Source organism: Microcebus murinus, chromosome 18 (genome assembly GCF_040939455.1).
Source record: "Microcebus murinus isolate Inina chromosome 18, M.murinus_Inina_mat1.0, whole genome shotgun sequence".
In the NCBI taxonomy this organism is placed as follows: Eukaryota; Metazoa; Chordata; class Mammalia; order Primates; family Cheirogaleidae; genus Microcebus; species Microcebus murinus.
In genome coordinates, this window is record NC_134121.1 from 7,657,481 (window position 1) to 7,669,680 (window position 12,200).

Here is a 12,200-nt window from a genome sequence, read left to right on the forward strand (position 1 = left end):
GGGGCGGCGCTGTGGGGGTGCAGACACACCACCTGCAGGGCTCCCTTCTGACTGGGTGTTGTGGGCAGAACTGGCCCCCCCAAATATGCTGAAGTCATGACCCACCTCAGAACATGACCTTATTTGTAAATAAATGTAATCAGTCAGGATGAGGTCATACCAAAGCAGAGTGGGCCCTGAATCCAGTACAACTGGTGTCCTTGTAAGGGGAGAAGGGACTCAGGGCCGCAGACACAGGCAGGGGGAACACAAGGGACCGTGGAGGCAGAGACTGGACAGAGACTGCCGTGACACAGCTGCCAGCCAAGTAACCCCGGACCCTGCGCGCCCTGCCATCCCCCATCACCTGCCAGGCCGCACACCAGGCTCCTTCCTGCCTTGGGCCTTCGCCCACCCCTGCTGCTCCCTCGCCTGTGCACTCTCCCTGCGGTCCTCACCTGGGGAAGAGAAACGCATCCTCACCCCCAAGTGTCAGCTCAATGCCACCCTCTCAAATGTGTTCTCTCTGGCTGTGTGGTCAGGCCGGTCTCTGACCAGAGTGGGGCTCCACAGGGCAGGGGACTCACAGCCCCTGGCTTGTGGCACTGCAGCAGGCCTGGCACACAGCAAGTGCTCGGTGGGGCAGCTGGGCAGGCCTGGCCTACAGCCTTCGTCACCTGTGACTACAGGTTGACACTGCTCTCCTGCACACAGCTGCTGCCTCCCGCCTGGCTGTAAGCGCTAGGAAGGCAGGGACCGTATCAGCTTTGCTCCAGGCACAGAGTGGGCCCTCTAACATCTACCGGCTAGCGTTCACGTTTAGTTTCTGGCTGTAATTTCCTCATCATCACTCTGTCATCTGGGTACTGCTGACTCAGTTTACAGACAAGGAAGCTGAAACCCACAGAGAAGAAGGCAGAGCCCCAACACTGTGGCCACATTTAAACCCCAACACAGAGCTGGTGACGGGGATGGGGAAGGGTAAAGGTAAAGCAGAGACCAGAGGCAGTCCTTACATTTGTCTGCATGATTCAGAAATAAAAATGCAAGCTTCTGCTGTTCTCTCTGGGCTACAGATTAAACTCTTTTCATTGTTAGAGCACCAGTTTGTTGAGGAAACAGATAGCTTGACCAAAACATTAAGAAGCTTTTTTTTCCACTGCCACTTCCCCAGGGTCCTCTGGTTCCTGATACTTCTGTCCACGGTGACAGTAACAAAGCTACAGTCTGTCCTGCTCTGGGTGCAGCACTGGGGCCCAGGCCCACCTGCAGCCTCCCTGGAGCCACCCCCAACTCTCCTGGCAGGAACAGAGTGGGTAGCTTCAACAAAGACATTTATCTCTTTTTAATCCAATCATAAACTCAAAATAAAAGTATTTAAATGCCTATAGCAGTTTCTTAGAATACACCAAACAAGAAACTCATTTTTAAAATGAGTATTTTGATAGTAATTTCCATCTATAAAATAGGCAATAATCATTTCATTATTATTATTATTTTGAGACAGAGTCTCACTTTGTTGCCCAGGCTAGAGTGAGTGCCGTAGCATCAGCCTCGCTCACAGCAACCTCAATCTCCTGGGCTCAAGTGATCCTCCTGCCTCAGCCTCCCGAGTAGCTGGGACTACAGGCAAGCACCACCATGCCCAGCTAATTTTTTGTGTATATATTTTTAGTTGGTCAATTAATTTCTTTCTATTTTTAGTAGAGACGGGGTCTCACTCAGGCTGGTTTCAAATTCCTGACCTTGAGCGATCCGCCCGCCTCGGCCTCCCAGAGTGCTAGGATTACAGGCATGAGCCACCTCGCCCAGCCAAGCAATAATCGTTTCAAAAGGGCAGTGCCCACTACGGGTGCAGGGGCTACCAACTGAGCCCCCTCGCCACCTCCGGGGCACAGTCTGTTTGGAAAGCATCTCAGTGCTTCAAGGATGGAACGGCATCCATACACTCTTCCCATTAATCTCACTTCTGGGAATTCTACAATTCTACATTGAAGAAACAAGCCAAAGAATCCTTTAACAAAAAAAAAAAGCTTTCTGCACAAAGAAGTTTGCCACAGCGTCACTCACAGTGGCGAGAGGCTGAGAATCTGCCGGTGGAGTGGCCCCTGCGCGAGGCACGCTAAGCACACATCAGCACACGTGAGCCACACCACGACCCGGGGAAGACACCAGGCTATGCCCCTCTTACAGTAACCTGCCAGGGTTTAACCTTCAAAATTCAGTTTAACTTTGCAGCAATACAGAAATGCATATAGACAGGTAGATTAAAAAAAAGAAACAGAGTGGGTAACTATCTATTTCTCGCAGGAATGCAGTCGTGAGCAGCCAGCTTCGAGGCACCCTCTGTGGCCAAGCGCACAGGAGCCACTGCCCCGCCACACAGCTCTGCAACAGCTGCCCCGCCACTCCACCCAGCCCCCACGGAGCACCCCGTCTTGTGTCTGCCTCTCCTGAATGGGCCTCGCCAAGGACAAGGTCTACCAACAGGCCCTCAAAGCTTAGGGGCTGGCCCTGACACACACAAGCACAAAAAATGAACAAACAAATGAATGTTTCAGAAAATATGCTTTGCAAATGTCACATGGTTAGTGTCCATAATGCTGTTATATTTTCTGTGTAACATAAGACGTTGGATCTGTTGTGTTTCCATGGAACACTGTTCAGAGCTGTGATGCAGACTGGTCCGCGCAGTTGCCTTCTGCGCAAGTGGGTCTTGCTCGAGCCTCCAGTTCCTCTCCAGATTAAGAACCTGCTTGCTTTGCTCACAGAAAGACCGCCACGACAGAACTGCACAACCTAGAGGCTCGTGACTGCCTATGGTCACAGTCTGAACAGCCAGGACCCTGTCACCAAAAACTGCTGGGCTGTTCAGTATAAACACAAGGAGTAACTGGCAGCCCAGCGGCAGGGCAAGGATGAGTTAGTAATCTTTCACCAGGGTGAAATGCCATGTGTAGCTGTTAAAATGTTTACAAGGTTGTACAGGAACCATAGAAAATGCTTCTGACACAATGTCACCAGACAGAAAGCAGGGATGGAAAGTTATGTTTACAGTGTGAAAATGAAAGTACTCAGGAAAAAAGCCCGAAGGAAATACACTAATCAAGTGAACAACAGTTGCCTCGTGTAATAAGATTATAAGATATTTTCTCTTCTTTTTTTTAATTTTTTTTGCATTTTCTAAACTATCATGAATGGAAATACATTACTTTTATAATGAAAAACAGCAGAATTACTGATTCATGCCCACACCACACTCACCAGAGCTGGAGGAGCGAGCAGATCACTGAACAGACTCATGGCAAGGGCGCTGGCTGTCCCCTTGAGAGCTGGGTTAAGCTTCCCGTTAGCAGTCAGCAGAAGACTAATTCAAATTATAAGATCAATTTCCAAGCCACTGGAAGTAGGAGTGTCGCCTGCTGCCTGTAACTTTGTACAAGGGCACTGCTAATGGCCATCAGTTGAAGGGAGGGGAGAAGAATCCTTCAACTGAGTAAGGCCTGACCTGGTACCTCCAGCCCCCAGCACACTGCAGTCACCACCCCTGTGCTGCCCAGGGCCACCCCAGAGGTTCCAATTTGAGAGGTGTGGTCAAGGTTGTGGCTCAGGCTCTGGGACATTCCAAAGCTCCTGGTCAGCAAGCTCAAGAGTCAGTGGCTTAGGGAAAAGAGAAAAGGCAACTAGTGGCCAGGTGTGGTGACTCACGCCTGTAATCCTAGCACTCTGGGAGGTCGAGGCAGGAGGATGGCTCAAGGTCAGGCATTTGAAACCAGCCTGAGCAAGAGTGAGACCCTACTAAAAACAGAAATAAATTAATTGGTCAACTAAAAATATATATAGAAAAAATTAGCCAGGCATGGTGGCACATGCCTGTAGTCCCAGTTACTTGGGAGGCTGAAGTAGAAGGATTGCTTGAGCCCAGGAGTTTGAGGTTGCTGTGAGTTAGGCTGACGCCACGGCACTCTAGCCTGGGCAACAGAGTGGGACACTGTCTCAAAAAAAAGAAAAGAAAGAAAAGAAAGAAAAGAAGGAAAGAAAAGGGAAGAAAGGAAAAGGAAAAGGAAAAGGAAAAGGAAAAGGAAGGAAGGAAGGAAGGAAGGAAGGAAGGAAGGAAGGAAGGAAGGAAGGAAGGAAGGAAGGAAGGAAGGAAGGGCAGCTAGCAAAATAAGGAGCAGCATTTTATTACTAAACAAAACAATTGTGAACTACAGTGTTGCTAAACACATTTTAAAGAATCTAGAACCACACAAATATATTAAATGTTCCTATAATTCTGGAAAAGCCCTCAAAATGTATTTTTAAAAGACTAACGCTCATGCCTGGGGCAGATACCAACAGAGATGAGCACATCACATGAAAATACCACCATATGGCCAGGCGTGGTGGCTCACGCCTGTAATCCTAGCACTCTGGAAGGCCAAGGTGGGAGGATCACTTGAGGTCAGGAGTTCAAGACCAGCAAGAGACACTGCCTCTATAAAAATACTAAAAACATTAGCCCAGTGTGGTGGCATGCCCTGTAGTCCCAACTACTCAAGTGGCTGAGGCAGGAGAATCACTGAGCCCAGGAGTTTGAGGTTGCTGCGAGCTAGGCTGATGCCACGGCACTCTAGCCCGGACAACAAAGCCAGAGAATCTGTCTCAACAACAATAACAAAAAAAAAACACCACAAAAAAGGAGAGAGAGAGAGAGAGAAGAGTCAAGGTTTACTCAGCACCCATTCATCCTGGCAGTGTTACGAGCACCTCTGCTGGCTCCACACAGTGCTAGGGACACTAGGGACACAGCGCTGGGTGTGGACAGGGTTCCTGCTCTAACGGGTTGTTTTAGCGCAGGGAGACAGAAAACAAAGTAAACAAGATAATTTCAGATAGTGAAAATTACTCTGAAGATAATAAAATGGGATAACATGAAATCTAGAGATTATATTTAAATTATTAATATACGGTCTATTTTTCCACAGAAAGAGAAATCTATGTTTATACCTTTCCCCCTATTTTTATTCATGTAATTTTTTTTTTTTTTTTTTTTTTTGAGACAGAGTCTTGCTTTGTTGCCTAGGCTAGAGTGAGTGCCGTGGCGTCAGCCTAGCTCACAGCAACCTCAAACTCCTGGGCTCAAGCGATCCTTCTGTCTCAGCCTCCCAAGTAGCTGGGACTACAGGCATGTGCCACAATGCCCGGCTAATTTTTTCTATATATATTAGTTGGCCAATTAGTTTCTTTCTATTTATAGTAGAGACGGGGTCTCGCTCTTGCTCAGGCTGGTTTCGAACTCCTGACCTCGAGCAATCCGCCCGCCTCGGCCTCCCAGAGAGCTAGGATTACAGGCGTGAGCCACCGCGCCCGGCCTATTCATGTAATTTTTAAATGCCTCCTGAAGTTGGCTATTTGAAGCTGGCAAGTGCTGCCCTGAGCATCCATGAATTAAAGACACTGTCAGCAGCTGTGACTACGTTATCCAACACCTCCTTTCCCTACTGCACTTGCCGACAACTTATGAGCAGTAATTTGTTTCCCTACATACCGGCGCAGTGATGCTGATGCCTCTGGCTGTCCCCGGCAGCAGCGCAGCCACCCAACAGCCTTAAGAAGACACACTGAAATCCTACTTAAGTCCCTAGCCTTGGGGCAAGAATGAGCATCTTGTCTATCTGACACTTGCATAGATGTGTTAGTAAAACTGCCACATTCTTGGAAGTGTTCACATTACTGATCCAGTATCCTCCATGATTCCATTTTCCATCTGAAGAAATTAACTCTCTCTAGGGTACGGTTGTTCTCCCCTACCTCTGCCCCAGGACTGACTGCCCACCAAAGACAAAGGGCTCCGGTCACTTACAAAATACATTTGTTCCAGCAAAATACGATGCCAAATGAGTCTCATCTCTCCACCAAATTCCTGGTCCATCCCCAGAGCCAATGGAAGGCTGCTGAGGGCTGGACACATCCCTCTTCGGTTGGCTGTCCCTGACCTTTCCTAATGCCAGGAAATACCCGGCTGGAAGGCACCAACCACCTCTCACCCCTGGGCATGCCCCGCTGCCCCCTGACAGCGTCACTCCGCTCTGCAGCTCACAGCTTTGCTACCTGCCACAACCTCAGGAGTCCCGACTAGCCCAGGCTCCTTCCAAGTGCTTCTAAGGGATATGCTAGCTGGTTTTGTTTTTTTGTTTTTTTTTTAAACAATTTGTGTATTTTCCCATATCCTTGAGTTTTCAAAAATAGACTAGGGTAGGACTCCCTTTTTTAGATACCTACTTCTTATCAAAACATTCTCTTTCATGTGTACACATGTTTCTGTATGTACATGTGTCCTGTGAGTGTTCCAGCTCTACTCACAGAGTCAGGCCAGCAGGGCTGGGGGCATGCGATGCTGGTTTACCCCAGAGGTCCCCCTGCTGTGGAGACAGCTTCCCTGGACAGTCCTCGGAGAGCCACTGTCCCTGGGCACTCCTCAGACACGTAAGCAGTGCACAGGAAGCTTCCAAATTCTCCAGAGTTGCTACTGGGTTCAAGAATGGCTGCTCACCGTGGAGGAAACATGATGGCCATGCCACCTCTCCACTCTCCGAGAGATCCTGAACTCCCCTTGGATTCCTGCCAGGCCACTAGAAAGTGGAGGCACGGCCTGAAGGACTCTAGGCTCAGGCGTGGCCGGAGCGCAGCGGCTGCAGGGTAGGGGATGGGGGGCGGGCCGCTCTCAGGCCCTGCTGCTCCCACCTACTCAGCACAAAGCCAAATTTGGATCCATCTCTAGCAACTATGCAAGATACGAGTCTGGCTTTATTTTATTTTCTCACCCTTATTTTCCTTTTGCCCCAATTTCTTCTGGTATCTATTTAATCCTGTGGTACTGCATGTGTTCTGTAAGCCAACTCAAATCCTTTCTAGAGCAAAGCAGGGCAAATAAATTAAATGGTCATAATCTCTAGTAATCACTTGGTAAACCACTGCTGGCTGGTGCGTGAGGGGAGCAGCTCTGCCACGGGGGCTCCCAGCCCAGAGGACAGTGGCCTGAAGAAACCCCTGCCATTCCCTGGGAGACCTGAACCACCCCACAGCCAACTGCTCTGTCCCAGCTAGAGTGCCGAAGATCACCAAGGGGGGAGCCAGGGGGAGCCCAGCAGGACAGTCCTGGAAGCCCTGGTGGCAGGTGCCTGCACATACCTGGGCACCTGAGAGGTGGACCTGCCATCACCTGGGGCGAGGGTGACTGTGGGTACAGCAGGCTGAAGGGGCAAAGCCCACCACTCACTTCGGCTCCAGGACTGGTTCTGGTTCATGTGAGCATATTATGAGGCGAAGAGGATTTTTTTTCTCTGCCTGCCTGCCTTTTCTTTATTTTTTAAGAACAGGAATGCTGGCTAACAAACTCCCACTGAGAAATCCAAGCCCGCAGGCCACAGGGGACCTGTCAGGACGGCTGCAACTCTGGCTCTGGAGACGGGCTCAGGAGCTCAGCAAAGGGGGCTGAGAACACGGGGCTGGGCACTCCCTCCTTCCCTCGCCAGCCCTCAATGGAGGAGAGACAGGCAGACGCAGGAGAACTGGCCCTGAGCTTAGAGTGTCCACAGCCAGAGGACAGCAGCAATCCGATTTTTTTCCAGGCCTCCACCTTGACTCATAGAATAATTTCCCATGCTCATCTGCCACTGATGGCAGAGGTTCCCAACATCCCAAGAACGTCTGCAGTTTCTCCACAGCCTGTTGAACACTGTGGCCTGGCCAGTCCTACAGAACAGGAGAAGGTGGAAAGAGCCTTGGTGGGGTAACGGCGGGCTGCTCACCCCCAGGCTACAGTGCAGGCTGGCTGCCATCTCTGTGATCTCAGGCAAATCCCTCACCCTCTAAGCCTGAGAGGTCTCCTCCGGGCCACACAGCTTCCACCTACACAACAGTCCCAAGCACCAACTATATGCCAGGATCATGTGCAGACAGCAAACACGGGTTAACCTCAGGGTGCCCCAGCCTTGGGTGGTGCCAGGGATTATAAAACTATGAAGTAAACACAAGTGCCAGGTAAGACCATAAGCACCATCCATGCCCCGCCTACTGCTAGCATACATCCCCAGCCCAGAACTCTCACCTTCAAACTCTAGATTCTGGGAACTTCTTGACACCCCCAGTGCATGTCTGGCAGACACCTGACACCCTTCAGTCTGCTGCACCCACAGTCACCCTCACCCGGGTGATGGCAGCCCCACCTCACCGCAGAGCTGGCCACAACTCCTCTTTCATCCGTCCGGTCCTCCAGCAAATCCTGCTGGCTCTTCTTAAAACGTAACCTGGCCACTTCCCAGACCTCCAGCAGCCCCGTCCGGGTCCAGGCCCCTGTCATCCGCCGCCTGGATCAGGACAGTGGCCTCCTAACTGGGCTCCCTGCCCTTGCCCTGTCCCACACAGCCACGGGGATCCTCGCAACCCTCCTCCGCATCCTAACTCAGTCAAGTGCTCCCTTGGTTAAAAACCTCCCGTTTCCCTAACTAACTCTGAGTGGAAGTCAATGACTTCCACTCGGACTTCTCACTCAGACCCAGAAGGCCTGATGACACCAGCCTACAGAGCTTGTAGTCTGTCCAAGGCAAGTATAGACCGTGAGGGAAACTACTTAGAAAATTTATAGCAATTTGATGTTATTACAACATTCGAACACTGGCACAGAAGGCATCCCTCTGGATGGACTAGGAATTCAAGGCATGCTCCCAGCCAGAGGTGGTCTGAGAGGCCCTGCCCCACGCTTCCACCAGGCCCAGCTCTGCCACGCCCCACCCTGCCCCACCTGCCACACTCCCTCACTCAACGCCAGCCTGGCCTGCAGCCTTGCCAGTCCTCAAACGCCCTGAGCACATCCCACCTGGGGCCTGTGCATTGCCACTCCTCTGCCCAGAGTGTTCTTCTCCACCTCCACACAGCTACTCCTCCTTCAATCCTGGCTCCATTAGTTTCACAAACCACCCGCCTGACTCCCCACAAAAACACTCGGCAGGGCTGCTTTTGTTTTGCTGTTTCCCAGAGCACTCATCACATAGTGTATAATTCATTTGTACTGTGTTCTCCTGCCCCATTACCACAGAGGGCAGGGGGCTCTGCCCTGTGCTTAGCACACAGTGTCTGGTGCACTGGAGCTCAGGAAATTCTTACAGTGAAGGGAACGTGGAAGCCCAGAGCTGGCCCTGCAAACAGACATCAACAGGCCTGACCACGTCCAGAATGTGCTTCTACAGGACAGGGGGACCCCGAGGACTGGGGCACAGGGCGACTAAGGTCCACCAGGGAAGGCTTTGTCTGCCACATCACCGGCTCTGGGATGGACCAGCAGGGAACCCTGGCATCTAACAGGGCTTTCCGAGACCCAGGATCAGAGCGTCCTCTGTAAACATACAGGGGCACAGCCTGGGAGAGGCCGACAGCACGGACATCAGTGAGAGGACTGTGCTGGATTCGGGCCAGGGAATGAGATGAAGGACAGAATTTGAAGCTTTCCGAGGTCAGATTTACAGATGTATGCGGGAGCTGAGGTAGAGGGAGAAGGCATGAGGAGGGGTACAAGAGATATGGCACAGGAAAGAAAGCTCCTGTAATAGCTCATGACCACTGGTGACCAGGACAACAGCGAAAGTCACAAGAGGCCTTCCCGGCGGTGGCTGCTCTCGTTTGAAGAGGGTTTCTCAGTGCCTGCCTCCCCTGCCTTGTGGGGTCTGGGGTCCTAAGTGCGTCTCTCACAAACGTCTCTCCTGAATCACAGCCTGCATGTCACCAGACCGTTTTCTGAATGACCGGCATCATTCTGACTCCTCTGCTGCTGTATGTCAAGCAGGTGTGCTCCAAGCAAGCCCACCAGTGTGTGTATGTTAAGCACCACCTTTGGCCGAGCGCGGTGGCTCACGCCTGTAATCCTAGCACACTGGGAGGCCAAGGCAGGCGGATTACTTGAGGTCAGGAGTTCGAAACCAGCTATGAATAAGAGCGAGACCCCATCTCTACTATAAAGAGAAAGAAATTAATTGGCCAACTAATATATATAAATTAGCCAGGCATGGTGGCGCATGCCTGTAGTCTCAGCTACTCAGGAAGCTGAGGCAGCAGGATTGCTTGAGCCCAGGAGTTTGAGGTTGCTGTGAGCTAGGCTGACACCACGGCACTCACTCTAGCCTGGGCAACAAAGCGAGACTGTCTCAAAAAAAAAAAAGCACCACCCTTACACTGAACACTTTGTAGGCACCAAGAAAGAACAGAAAAGAAACATGGGCCGGGCACGGGGGCTCACACCTATAATCCTAGCACTCTGGCAGGTCGAGGTGGGTGGATCACTCAAGGTCAGAAGTTCGAAACCAGCCTGAGCAAGAGCAAGACCCCATCTCTACTAAAAAATAGAAAGAAATTAATTGGTCAACTAAAAATATATAGAAAATATTAGCTGGGCAAGGTGGTGCATGCCCATAATCCCAGCTACTCGGGAGGCTGAGGCAGAAGGATTACTTGAGCCCAGGAGTTTGAGGTTGCGGTGAGCTAGGCTGATGCCATGGCACTCTAGCCCAGAAAAGAGAGTGAGACTCTGTCTCAAAAAAAAAAAAAAAGAAAGAAAGAAAGAAAAAAGAAAACAAAACAAAACAAAACAAACATGGGGCAGGGCCCCACTGCCAACAGTCCCCTACCCCGTGATGGGGAGGGTATAAGATGTAGAGAGGAATGCACACACCAAACATTTAAAGGAGGAATTCAACTCCACGTAACACTTGTTTACTCCAGACTCTTCTAGGGCATGGGAAACAGTCAAAGAAAAAAACCACTTATTTTTATCATTAACTCATACCAGAGCTGAAGGGGAGGAGAAAGCCACACAGGCTGTGCACCCTGAGCAACTTGCCAGATTGGGGGGCGAGGAGCAGGGGGTCCCAGGCAGAGGGAAGGGCAGGCACAGGCAAAGGAGCAGAGGCAGGCCCTGGACTGGCCACAGTGGAGGAGCCGGCCAGGCCTGATGGTAACGTGTAAATGCCGGGGACAGCCAGCCTGCCAAAAGGAGAGCTGCAGGGCCAGGTGAACAGAAAATTAACCTAAAAACAGACACTGCAGTTACTGAATGGGTAGCACACAGAGAAAAAAAAAGGGGGACCCCCATGGAGTTCTATAGGAACCTGCCAGCACAGCCCCTGATTATTTGGGGAAAGAAACTGGCATGCCACCCTAGAGCCTTTGGGTTACCCTTCTAAACATGCTACGGCCAGTTACAGTCTTCACAGGGCAAAGCTGGTCAGTTAAGAAGCCAAAATCCTGCATAAACTGTTAGGGGAAGACAGGGGCATGAAGGGAAATATCCCAGAGCTAAATATAGTGATCACACAAATACCCAAGTCAAACAAGCTGTAATATTAATGAGGCATGAATGAACAGTAACTGTTTCCAGGGCTAAATAAAGGCGGGCCACCTTATCAGGGAAGTGGCACAAAAGCTGTCTGTTGGTGCCCCTTCTAGTAAGAGTAGAAGAGAACAGACAGCTTTCTTCTCTGCAGCAGGGACCCCACTTGGGACCGAAGGTAGATTAGACTGAAAGCATTTTTTTGCAGGCAACAGTGAAAATCTGTTTCCAGTTTAACCTGTAACAGTTGTAGGCTCTAACCAGGATACATTATTAATTAGTCAAAAGAGAAGCCCCATTTTTAGTTACCCATTGAATTAGGTATCTTCAAACACCGTGACCTAAAATTGACAGTACAGCTAACTCTCTGTTTACCATGGTAATTGGGATTTTAGGAAGGACAGTAGTTAATTGGGAAGCAAAAACAATCCTGCTTTATGCTTGGCAAAGCATGTAACACTGCATTAAGGATGATGCTTCCAATCACCATCCACTGAGGATCTCGTATCTGCCAGCATTGTGAGATTTAAATAACACATTTCCGGTTCAACTAGCCAAGTGGTATGACCCCACCACACGGGTGGATGTGGCAGGCAGCAGAGCTCCTCCTGTTTGTCGGTTTGGGGGCACAGGGAAGCACAGGCCATCATCCCATGCCTCACCCAAATAGCAGCTCCCTGTTAAACCTTCAGAGAACTTCTAGCAAGTGGCGTGTGATCACATGAGGGGAGCACAGCCAGGCCACAGCCCCTGGGAGAGAGGAAGAAAGAGCTCCTAGGTCCACTGGTGGCTGGACCGCTAGGCCCAGAGGAGACGGGGAGAGAGTTGGCTGTACTGGCACGGCAAGCACGTCCCCAGC

At 50.7% G+C, this 12,200-nt stretch overlaps 1 protein-coding gene across 4 annotated transcripts in view; it reads right to left on the reverse strand.

Moving 5' to 3' along the window:
• Window positions 1-12,200, reverse strand: part of EPN2 (epsin 2) — an 88,128-nt gene that overhangs the window by 34,148 nt on the left and 41,780 nt on the right. The gene's annotated exons all lie outside the window — the stretch shown is intronic.